Raw genomic sequence first — 12,837 nt, 5'->3', positions numbered from 1 at the left:
AAAATCTTGATACACATAATAAACAACCAAAATATATCAATCTCAATGGACAGATATGAGCATATTATGTGTTATAATGTTTTCTGCATTTATATTCTTACTACTTTATTCCATTTTATTGCAAAAGGTTTTTAATTTACTAGCTTTAAAAAAAATATCAATGCATTTTGCTTTCTTATAACCCAATCATTTCCTTGTATACAATACATTCATTGGAATCATCCTTGTAACATGGGGGGGGGGGGGAAGGGAAATCAACTAGTACAAGGACCGTCTCAGACCAGATTTTGTAATAATCTCCAACCATTGAACTCTTGCCTTACCTCTTTGGGGAGGAGGAAAGTGTGTTTCATCATCTATCCTCAAGAATCAGTATTAATAATTAGATTTAAATGGAGTTCAACTACTTTTCTCTGATGTTTTCATTTACGTTGTTGTAGTCCTTAATGTAAGTTTCTTACTTTTGCTTTCTTTGTTCTGTACAGGTACACATAAGTCTTCCCATATTTTTTGTGAAATCCTCATAGGTATGATTCTTAAAATTCTGTTTATTCAACCATATTTGGTGTTCCCATTTTTGTCCAGTTTTTTCTTAAGACAAAAAGTATTGCATAAATATTTCTTTCTGCCTTTGATATCATCATTAGAACATGTCTGCAGGATTGGGTGAAAAGTCATGAACAGATTAGTCACTTTTCTAATAAAATTCTGAATTCCATTTCCCCAAAGTCTAATGAATTCCCAGGTCCACTAATAGTGTATTAACATTTTTGCCTTAACGTTGAAAGATTACAAGGTCATATAATTGAGAAGGAATGGACTTCAAAGTTTATTGGGTCAAAATATTTCATTTTAAAGATCATAACACTGAGGCCAAGATAAGTTTAAGGTGTTTTCATAAGAACTTATGTTTGTTAAGTGACAGAGTTGGAATTTGATCTCAGGGCCTCTGACTCCAAATAAAGTGTGCACTCTACTTCTCTTCCATGACCCTTCCAACATTTTTACTTTTTTATTAACTCTTGCCATTTTTATGGTTGAATTGTTATTTAACTTATATTTTTATTAATGATTTGGAGTATTTTTCATAGAAGTTAGCCTTTTGCTCTTATTATATATTCTAGTCTTAAAAGCAAGGTTTTATTTTTTTTTTAACACTCTTAACAATTGTTATGGGCTTTTTAAATATTGAAAGTAACTTTTAAACAGACTAGAAATTAATTGTTCTTTTTCTTATTAGGAATATTTCAATCAGTGTAGTATTATTGGGTTGTCATATTAAAGAAAGAGGGCTTTTTCCTTTTTCTTTTTTATCTCTGTGGAGTATAGAACTAGCAGTCTTATTACTCTGTCCAAGGGATAATTTTATGCTCTTTGGCAAAAAGTTCCTAATTACTCTCCATGATGAGTGGATCAATTCACAATTCCACCAACTGTGTATTATGGTCTCAGTGATTGCATATCCCTTCTTACATTTTAAACCTTTCATCTATCACATTAGGTAATCTAACAGGAAATCTGACAGATCAGGATTGTTTTCATTTCCATTTCTCTAATTAATAGTGATTTATATAATTTTTATATAGCCACAGATAGTTTTCATTTCATTTCATTCTGAAAATCATTCATATCCTTTGATCATTTATCAATTGGGAAATGATTTCTATTATAAATTTTATCCAGTTCTCTCTGCATTTGAGATACATGACCCTTCTCACAGAAATTTGATGTTAACTATTTCTCACCGTTTTCTGCTTTCCTTCTGTTCTTGACTCTATTGGGTTTGCTGTGCAAAACAGTTTGCATTTAATGTACTCAAAATTATCCAGTTTATATCTCATTACACTATCTCCTGTTTGTTAATGATTAATTGTCTTATCCATAAATCTTACAGGTAAATTATTCCACAATCCTCTAATTTCTTTATGATATCATCTTTTATGTCTAAATCACATATTCATTTTGATCTTGTGTTGGTGTACAGTGGGTGGTATGGGTTTATACCTAGTTTCTGTCAAACTGCTTTCCAGTGTTCTTAGTTGTTTTTGTCAATAGCGACTTTTTGTCCCCAAAGTCTTGACTTTTGTGTTTATCAAACAGAAGATTATTATGATCAATTCCTATTTTGTTATTCTGTACCTAATTATTGCTCAACCTCAATTTAACCAGTGTCTGATTGTATTGATGACTACCTCTTTATAATACAGTTTGAGTTCTGGTAGGGCTAGTCCCTTTTCCTTTCCATTGATTTTTTTTCCCACTATTTCCCTCATATTCATGAACTTTCCTTCTTCCAGTTGAATTTTGTTATAGCTTTTTCTGGCTGTACAAAATAATTGTTGATGCTTTGCTATATATGGCAAAGAATAAGTATATTAACTTAGGTGAAGTTTTCTTTCTACATATATTGGTACATTGGTACATTGTCTACCCATGAGCAATTAAAGGTTTTATTCGCTTTTAGATCCTACTTTTTTAGTGTGAAAAATGTTCTGTAACTGTGTTCAGATAGTTTTTGTATTTTTCTTGACAGGTAGACTCTCAAGTATTTTATCTTACCTACAGTTATTTTAAATGGACTTTCTCTTTAGATCTATTGCAGCTATACGTTGTTCATAATATATAGAGAAATGTTGATTTATTTTGGCTTATTTTATATTCTGTGAGTTTGCTAAAGATGTGAATTGTCAACTAGTTTTTTAAGTTGATTCTGTAGGATTCTCTGAATATACCCTTATATCATTTGTGCAGAGATGTAGTTTTGTTTTCATGATGCCTATTTTAGTTTCTATAACTTTTTTCTTTTCTTATTGCTGTAGCTAGCATTTCTTGTACAATATCGAATAACGGTGGTAATAATTGCATTCTTGATTCTCCCTTGATATATCCAGAAGGCTTCTACCTTATTCTCATTACAGATACTTGTTTTTCATTTTGATAAATAGTACAAACCATTTTAAGGAAAGCTCCACTTATTACTAATTTTTACAGCATTGAATAGGAAAGTACATTATACTTTATCAAAAGTTTTTTTTTCTGCATGTATTAAGAATTATATGATTTTTGTTGCTTATGTTATTGAAATGGTCCATTATGTGGATAGTTTTCCTCCAACTGAACCAGCCCTGCATTCACGTTATGAATCCCATCTGATCATACTGTATGATCTTTGTAATATATTTCTGTAATGTCCTTGGTAGTATGTTATTTGAAAACTTTGCATTAATATTCATAAGGGAAATCAGTCTACAGTTTTGTTTATTTGTTTTCAGACTTTACTGGTTTAGTATTCAGTACCACATTATTGCCATAAAAAGAATTTTCTGGGACTCCATCTTTGCCTGTTTTTCCAAAGAGTTTATGTATTAGTGGAATTAATTGTTTAAAAGTTTCAAAAAATTCTACTATATTGTTATGTGAACTGGAAGATTTTTTTTGAAGGGCTCAGTGATGTCGTCTTCAATTTATTTTTCTATGATAAATGTATTTAAGTATTCTACTTCCTATTATGTTAATCTAGGCAATTTATATTTTTTAAAAAACATTTATCTGTTTCACTTAAATGGTCAGATTTCTTAAGATTTAATTGAATAAAATATTTCCTAATAATTGCTTTAATTTCCTCTTCAGTGGTGATGAATTTGCTTTTTTCATTTTTGCTAGTGTTCATTTGGTATTCTTCTTTGTCTTTTAATCATAATTAACCAATATTTTACCTGTTTTATTGCTTTGTCTCATAAAACCCACTCCTAGTTTATTTATTACCTAAATGGTTTTTTGGGTAGAAAGACGGACTTGTAGAAGCTCCCTTACATATCTGTAAAAAAATGACTCTAAACAAATTTTAAGGCAGCAGATGCCACAAAACCACAGAGTTAAAGATATTTCCAGCCCAAGAGAGCCTGAAAGGCCCACAGGAAAGTTCTATCACACCAGGCACAGAGCGTGGCACAACCCAGAGTGGGCCATGCAGTGTGGCAGGAACAGGACCTGGAACAGCCTTTAGGGAGTCACCAGCAGAAGAAGATCCCAGATTGCTCAACCCAGAAACACCAAAGCCAACTTCAAAGGTCAGGGAGAAAACTTCTTCAGCCAGGAGAATGTAACGCAGTCTGGACTGCCAGCAGCAGTCACTGCAGCAGCATCATCAATTTTTGAAGCCTTTCACCTAAAGACCTTGGGGGAATTGAGCAGGTGATTTGAATCTCAGTCTTTAGCACATCCCTGGGGTGAAGAGGAGGGCTTACGTGGTGTAGCTGGAGGTGGTTGCAGAGAGGGAATTCTACTCACAGATTCTGGATAGAAAAGTTTTTGGTTGCTCCCAGATCAGTACACAGGCCAGGAGAGGAGTAACTTCCTCTCTCTTGATTGTGTCACCTTGGAGGTACTAAGAACTTACAGGTCCTCAGGGCATACCCTCCTCTTGACCAAGGACTCAAAAGTCAAGTAAGTGGATGGAAAAATGCCCAAAAAGGAGGAAAAAAATAATACAATAGAAGGTTGCTTTCTTGGTGAACACGTATGTTCTTTCATCCTTTCAGATGAGGAAGAAAAATGCATTCCATCAGACGAAGGCTCCGGCATCCAAAGCCTCCAAAATGAATATGTAATGGTCTCAGTCCATGGAAGAGCTCAAAAGGATTTTGAAAATCAAGGAAGAGAGGTGGATGAAAAATTGGGAAGAGAAATGAGAGTAATGCAAGAAAATCTTGCAACACTAGTAAACAACTTGCAAAAGGAGACCCCAAAAATGCTGAAGAAAATGACACCTTTAAAAATAAGCTAACTCAATAGGCAAAAGAGGTCCAGAGAGCCAATGAGGAGGAGAATGCTTTAGAAAGAAGAATTAGCCAAATGGAAACGGAGGTTGAAAAGCTCACTGAAGAAAATTGTTCTTTAAAAATTAGAGAGGAGCAGATTGAAGCTAATGACTTTATAAGAAATGAAGAAATTACATAACAAAACCAAAAGAATGAAAAAATAGAAGATACTGCAAGTAACTCATTGGAAAAACAACTGACTTGGAAAATAGATCTAGGAGAGACAATTTTAAAATTATGGAACTGCCTGAAAGTCATGATCAAAAAAAGAGCCTAGACATCATCTTTCATGAAATTGTCAAGGAAAATTATCAAGGAAAAGAATTGTCAGGGGGCAAAATAAATATTGAAAGAATCCACCAATCAACTTCTGAAAAAGAACCAAAAAGAGAAACTCCTAAGAATATTGTAGCCAAATTCCAGAGTTCCCAGGTCAAGAAGAAAATATTATAAGCAGCCAGAAAGACAAAATTCGAGTATTGTGGAAATACAATCAGGATACCACAAGATTGAGAAACTTCCACCTTAAGGGATCAAAGGGCTTGGAATATGATATTCCAGAAGACAAAGGATCTAGAATTAAAAACCAAGAACCACCTACCTAGCAAAATTGAGTATAACACTTCAGGAGAAAACATGGTTATTCAGTGATATAGAGAACTTTCAGGCATTCTTCATGAAATCACCAGAACTGAATAGAAAATTTGACTTTCAAACACAAGAATCAAGAGAAACATGAACAGGTAAACCAGAAAGAGAAATTATAATGGACTTTCTAAAGTTGAACTATTTGCATTCCTACACGGAAAGATAAAATTTGTAAATCTTAAGACTTTTCTCAGTATATGGATAGTTGGAGGGATTACACATACATGCACACACAGGCATGTATATATATGCATATATGCACATGTAAATGTACACATATGCATATGTACGTATATGTGCATATATACATATGTGTATATATGTATATATAGACAGAGAGCACACGGTGAGTTGAATAAGAAGAGAGGATATCTAAATAAAATTACAAGGTAAGAGTGAATGTATTGGAAAAAGAAATGAAGAAAAGGAGTGCGACAAATAATCTCTCATAAAAGAGGCAAGAAAAAGTTTTTTCAATGGATGAGAAAAGGGAGGAGGTTAGAGGGAAAAAGTGAAGCTTACTCTCTTCACATTTGGCTAAAGGAGGTATAATATATTCACTCAATTTGGCATGAAAATCTATGCTAAACTACAGGAAAGTAGAGAGGAAGGGGACAAGTGGGGTGGGGGAATGTTAGAAGGGAGGGCAAATGGTAAGGGAGAGTAATTGGAAGTAAACAATTTTGGGGACAGACAAGGTCAAATGAGAGACTAGAATAAATGCAGGGCAGAATGGATAAAGGAAAATTTAGTTAGTCTTTCACAACATGACTATTATGGAAGTCTTTTGCAAAACTACACATATGTAGCCCATATTGAATTGCTCGTCTTCTCAGTGGGGTTGGGTGGGGAGGGAGGAAGGGAAAGAAGTCAGAACTCATGGTTTTAGGAATAAATGTTGAGAATTGTGTTTTCATACAACTGGGAAATAAGAAATACGGGTAATGGGGTATAGAAATCTGTCTTACCCTACAAGAAATGAGAGAAGATGGGGATAGGGAAGGGAAGGGTGTGATAGAAGGGAGGGCATGTTGAGGCAAAGGGTAATCAGAATGCGAGGTGTTATGGGGTGGGGAGAGGGGAGAGATAGAGAGAACATTTGAAACTCAAAACTTTGTGAAAATGAAAGTTGAAACTAAAAGTAAATAAATAAACATTAAAAATGGTTTTCTATTTTTTCTAATTTATTCATTTACATATTTATAGTCTATTTTTAGTTTTCAACATTCATTTTCTTAAGATTTTGAGTTCCAAATTTTCTCCCCATCTCTCCTTTCCACGAAATCCATGACATCATGCATTCTGATTACCCCTTCCACTCAATTTTCCCTCCTTTCCATCACACCTTTCCCTTCTCTAATCTCTATCCAGTCTGTTTACTTGGAAGTCAACATAGATTTCTATACTTTTTTGGCTATATATCTTATTTCCCAGTAGCATGCCAAAGCAATTTTTAACATTAATTTTTAAAACTTTGAATTCTAAATTCTCTCCCTTCCTCCCTCCCCAACCATCCCCATTGACAGGGCAAGCAATTTGACATATATTTTACGTGTGTAATTATTGAAAAGATTTCCATAAAATTCACATTGTGAAAGACTATATTTCCTTCCATCCTACCTGCTACCCATTTATTCTATTCCCTCTTGACCTCAAAAGTATTTGCTTCTAATTATGCCCTCCTCCCATTTGCCCTCCCTTCTATCACCACCCACTTATTGCCTTCTCCCATAATTTGTTGTAGTGCAAGATAGATTTTCATAGCAAATTGAGTATGCATGTTATTTTCTCCATAAGCCAATGTGATGAGTTTTACTTTTTTCCTTTCACCTCCCTTCTCTTTCCTTTCATTGAAAAAGCTTTTTCTTGTCTCTTTTGTGTGCATAATACTTTGTCCCATTCTTTTTTTTCCCTTTCCCTCCCAAATATTCCTCTCTCAACTGTTACCTTTTTCTTTTAGATATTATCCCTTCCTATTCAACTCACCCTGTGCCCTCTGTCTATATGTACATAATCCCTCCAAGTACCCTAGCACTGAGAAAAGTCTCAAGAGTTATAAATATTGTCTTTCCATGCAGGAATATAAACAGTTCAACTTTAATAAGTCCTTTATGATTTGTCTTTCCCGTTTAACATTTCATGCTTCTCTTGAGTCTTGTGTTTGAAAATCAAATTTTCTATTCAGCTCTGGTCTTTCCACCAATAATGCTTGAAAATCCTATATTTCATTGAATGACCATTTTTCCCCTGGAGATTTATACTCAGTTTTGTTGGGTAGGTGATTCTTGGTTTTAATCCTAGCTCCTTTGAGTTCTGGAATGCCATATAACAAGCCCTAAGATCCCTTAATGCAGAAGCTACTACATTTTATGTTATCCTGATTGTATTTCCACTGGATTTAATTGTTTCTTTCTGGCTGCTTGCAATATTTTCTCCTTGAACTTTGAGTTCTGGAATTTGGCTTCGATAGTTCTAGTTTTCCTTTTGATTTCTCTTTCAGGAGGTGATTGGTGGGTTCTTTCAATATTTAATTTACCTTTTGTTCTAGAATATCACAACAATTTTCCTTGATAATTTCTTTTTTTCTGCCTGATTACCTTTTTATATCTCTCTTGAGACTTGCATTTGAAGATCCAATTTTCTACTCAGTTCTGGCCTTTTTGTCATGAAGATCTGGAAATCACGTATTTCACTGAATTTCTATCTCCTTACTTGAAATATTATGCTCAACTTTTCTGGGTAATTGATCCTTGGTTGTAGTTCCAGCTCCTTTGCCTTAAGGAATATCTCATTTCAATTCTTTCAGTCTTTTAATATGGAAGTTGCAAGGTCCTGTGTGATCCTGACTGTAGCTCCTCGATATTTGAATGTTTTTTTACTGGCTTCCTATAGTATTTTCTCTTTCACTTGATAGTTCTGGAATTTGGCAATGATATTCCTTGGTGTTTTCAGTTTGGGATCCCTTTTGGGAAGTAAATGGTGGATTCTTTTGATGACTATTTCGTCCTCTGGATCTAGGACTTCTGGGCAGTTTTCCTTGATGATATCTTGGAAGGTATTGTCCAGACTCTTTTTTTCATCATGCCTTTTTGATCAACCAATAATTCCTAGATTTTCTCTCCTGGATCTATTTTGCAAGTCAGTTGTTTTTCCAAGTAGATATTTTACATTTTCTTCCATCTTTTCATTCTTTAGATTTTGCTTGAATGATTCTTGATATTTCATAGAGTCATTAGCTTCTTCTTGCCCCATGCTAATTTTTATCAAATTGTTTTCTTCAGTTAACTTTTGTGTCTCCTTTTCCATGTGTCCAATTATTCCTTTTAAGGAGTTATTTTCTCCAGTTAGTTTTTGTACTTCCTTTTTCACTTGTCCAATTTTCCCAGTTAGGCTTTGTGCTTCCATTTCCATTTGTCTAATTTTCCTTTTCAGGAAGCTGTTCTTTTCCATGAATTCTATTTTCATACTTTTGAAATCATTGGACAGTTGTACTGTTTCTCTAATTTGGCTTTTAAAAGCTTTCTTCAGCTCTTCCAAGAGTGCTCTTTGTGGTTGCAACCAGTTCATAGCCCCTTGTGAAGTTTCAGATGAGAGTACAGTCTCAATGCTGACCTCTCTGGTATTCATCTTTTGGTCCTTGTCCCCATAGAAAGATTCTATGGTCCTTTCTTTCCTGCTTTGCTTCTTACTCATGATGATGATAATCACACTTTTAATGACTTTTAAAGTAGATTTATGCTTCTAGGGCACCAGAGTCTCTGTCCCAAAATTCTTATGTCTTGAACTTGAGGCTTTGTTTTGTGTGTTTTGGCCTCTGGTTCTTTCAGCTAGAAACTAAAGTACTGTATCTCACCTATTTCTGAACTGGCTGGTGTGAGAAATCTGAGGCCAGGTGAAGTCTTTTTGTGCTTCCCTCGATTTACCCTGGAGCTAGCTTGTTAAGTGTGGGGGAGAGGTACTCTGAACATAGGAGGTCTCCTCTGCTGAGCTAGAACTTAGGTAAGCTCAGTGGTTGTTGATCCTGGTTGTCCTAGTGTCTTCCTGCTTCCCCTGAGGTGTTGAGGCACACTTGGGGTCCTGGTTTTGGTGGTTTTGGGGTTCCATCCTCTCGGGCTCCTCATCTCCTTCTACTTTGCTGAGGTGGGGTTGTTTGGGACAGCTCCAGTCCTACACTGGTTCCCTTCAGCAGCAGCCAAAGGGACTGTCCTTAGAAGTTTTCTAGCCTCACATGTTAAGAGACTGTTTGTCCCTTCTGCTGATCCCACTGTTTCAGGACTTTTCTGGGGAAATAATTTATGATTCTTTCAAGGTCAACCAGGGAGGGGAAGAGAGTATTTACCAATCAGGTCGCCATTTTGGCTCCCAGAAATTCAAGTAGGTGACTTACAGACATTTAATCTTCAGTCTTATAGTCTCAGCAGCAGGCACTGCAGATACCTGGGACTCCGTGGCTCTCATTTGCTCAGGTCTGCTGGACTCCCATCCTGGACAGATATGCTTAAGATCCCGCATGGCAGCCATTGCCTCAGACATTCTGGGGCTTCCTGCTCGGCCCTGTTGCAGCAGGGACAAGCTGGTACAGCCTGTGGGCTGTGCACTATGTGCTTCTGCAGCCCCACAGAACATATCCTACCTGTTGACCATCCAGTGTGTCCTGAGCTGGGAATTTGCCACAGTCTGTCTCCTATTGGATTCTAGCCCTCCAAAATTTACTCAGATTATCTTTTTCAAGATATCTGAAGGAGTTTGTCTAAGTGCTTAGGAGAGTAGTTATTCTATCTCGATTACCCTGACTCCACCCCCTTCTTGCTAATTTCCAAAAACATGATGTCTAGGCTTTTTGTTTTTTTTTTTAAAGCATGGCTTTCAGTTAGTCCTACCATGTTTAAATTGTCTTTATTGGATGTATTTTCCAGGTCATTTGTTTTTCTAATGAGCTATTTTACATTGCTATTTTTTCATTACATTGGTTTTGCTTTATAATTTCTTGATTTTTCATAAAGTCATTAGCTTCCATCTGCTCCATTCTAATCTTATAAGAATTATTTTCTTCAGTGAACTTTTGAATCTCCTTTTCCATCTGGCCGATTATAATTTCTAGGGCATTCTTCTCCTCATTGTCTTTTTTGGATTTCTTTTGCTATTTATGCTAGTCTATTTTTTAAAAAAGTTATAGTCTTCAGCATTTTTTACGTCTCCTTTAGCAAGCAGTTGATCTGTTTTTCATGATTTTCTTGTGTCACTATTGTTTGTGTTCCCAATTTTTCCTTTACTTCTCTTATTTGATTTTCAAAATCCTTTTTGAGCTCTTCCATGGTCTGAGACCAATTCATATTTTTCTTGGGGGCTTTGGAGGGAGGAGTTTTGACTTTATTTTCTTCTGTTTGCATGCTTTTGTCTTCCTTGTGACCAAAACACGATCCTGTAGCCTGATTCTTTTTCTAGTTTTTGTTCATTTCCCCAGCCATTTACTTGACTTTTGAGCTCTTTGTCAAAGTACATTTCTGTTTCCAGTGGAGGTGGGGGGTGTACTATCAGCTATTTGTCCCCCCCCCCCACACACACACAATTTGTGGGCCTAGAGCTCCAAAAACAGTTATTACCTGTGCCCCTACTGCTGCTGTGGCTGCTGCTGCTGTCAGCTCCTCCACCCTTCTTCCCTTAACCACCCTGGGGTCCACTCCATTCTCCTGCACTGGTACCACTTACCTTTCACTTCACTCTTAGTATTTTGTGGTCTAGAATTCTAAAAACTGCCATAGATGAGAGAATTCAGTCCTTCCAAGGCCTACTCAGGTCCTAGCTATGCTGGTGTGGTCCAAGTTGGACTGTACACTGCCCTCACTGTGATAGAATAGACGATTCCTGGGTCATGACCTTCCAGGCTGTCTTGGCATGAGGATTTGTTTCATTCCGTCATTATGTGTATTCTGTAACTCCAGAATTTGTTTAGAGTCATTTTTTACCGGTGTTTCGCTGGGCTTGGTGGGAACACCCTAGAAAGTCCATGTGTTACTCTGTCTTCTTGGCTCTGCCCTCCATTCTATTCTTTAAGGACTTATTTTCTTCAATGAGTTTTGAACCTCCTTTTCCATCTGGCCAATTCTGCTTTTTGGGCATTTGAATTAGTCTATTTTTTATAGTGTTATTTTCTTCATTATTTTCTGGACCTCCTTAATTTTCTTGCATCACTGTCATGTTATCTCACTGTTTTCCTTTCACTTAGGGAAATTATTTATTGTTTCTATGATTTTTTTCTTTGACAGACTTATTCTTTATGATTAGATTATTTAGTTCCAATTAATTTTCAAAGTATGTTTCCAAAACACTTTATTGAATATTACTTTTATTGTATCATGATTTGAAAAGAATGCATTTAATATTTCTCCTTTTCTGCATTTGGTTGTGAGGTTTTTATGTCTTAATAGTTGGTCAATTTCTGTGATAGCCATTTACCACAGAAAAAAATGTTACATTCCTTTCATTCCCATTCAATTTTCTTATCTTATCTTTTATCATATCTTTTCTAAACATGTGCTTATCTCCTTAACTTTTGTCTTATTTATTTTATGATTAGATTCATCTAGTCCTGAGATAAGAAAGTTGAGATCCCTGTGGATATATTTTATTGTCAATTTCCTCTTGTAAGTTATTTAAATCTTACTTCAAAATGTGCATACTATGTCATTTGGCACATTTGTGCAATATTGATATAACATCATTGTCTATGGTACCTTTGAGCAGGATGTAGTTTCTTTGCTTATTTCTTTTAATTATATCTGGATTTGCTTTCTGTTTTTCTGAGATGATGATTGCTAGACTTGTTTTGTTTTGTTTTTACTTCAGCAGAAGCATGATAGATCCTGTTCCAGGCCCTTATCTTTACTCTATTTGTGTCTCTCTGCTTCATATATGTTGTTGTAAACAACATGTTGTAGGATTCTGGTTTTCAATCCACTCTTCTCTTTGTTTCTGTTTTATGGGTTAACATTCAAAGTTGTATTTATCAAGTATCTGTTTCCCTCCTTCCTGTTTACCCCTCTTATCCTCCTCTCCTTTTCTCTCTCTCTCTCTTTCTCACTCTCTCTCTCTCTCTCTCTCTCTCTCTCTCTCTTTCTCTCAGTCTCTTTTTCCTTTGAATCTGTCCATTTTTGAAAGTGCTTTGTTTCTTATCAGTGCTCCCACAATCTGTCTTCCCACCTATCAGCACCTTTTTTTCTTTTATTCCCCACCTCTCCTACTTCCTCACGGGGTAAGACAGATTTCTCTATCCAACTAAGTGTTTATGTTATTATCTGTTTCAGGGAATTCAGACACAATAATGTTCAAGCATTTCCTGTCACTATTCCATCTTACCTTTCATTGTAAA

At 35.6% G+C, this 12,837-nt stretch overlaps 1 pseudogene; it reads right to left on the bottom strand.

The window, feature by feature from the left end:
* Positions 1-10,094, bottom strand: part of LOC140507827 (thioredoxin domain-containing protein 15 pseudogene) — a 124,165-nt pseudogene extending 114,071 nt beyond the window's left edge.
* Between the last annotated feature and the right edge of the window lie 2,743 nt (positions 10,095-12,837).

This window comes from Notamacropus eugenii, chromosome 5 (genome assembly GCF_028372415.1).
Source record: "Notamacropus eugenii isolate mMacEug1 chromosome 5, mMacEug1.pri_v2, whole genome shotgun sequence".
NCBI classification, from domain to species: domain Eukaryota; kingdom Metazoa; phylum Chordata; class Mammalia; order Diprotodontia; family Macropodidae; genus Notamacropus; species Notamacropus eugenii.
This window is presented reverse-complemented; position numbering and strand designations above follow the sequence as displayed.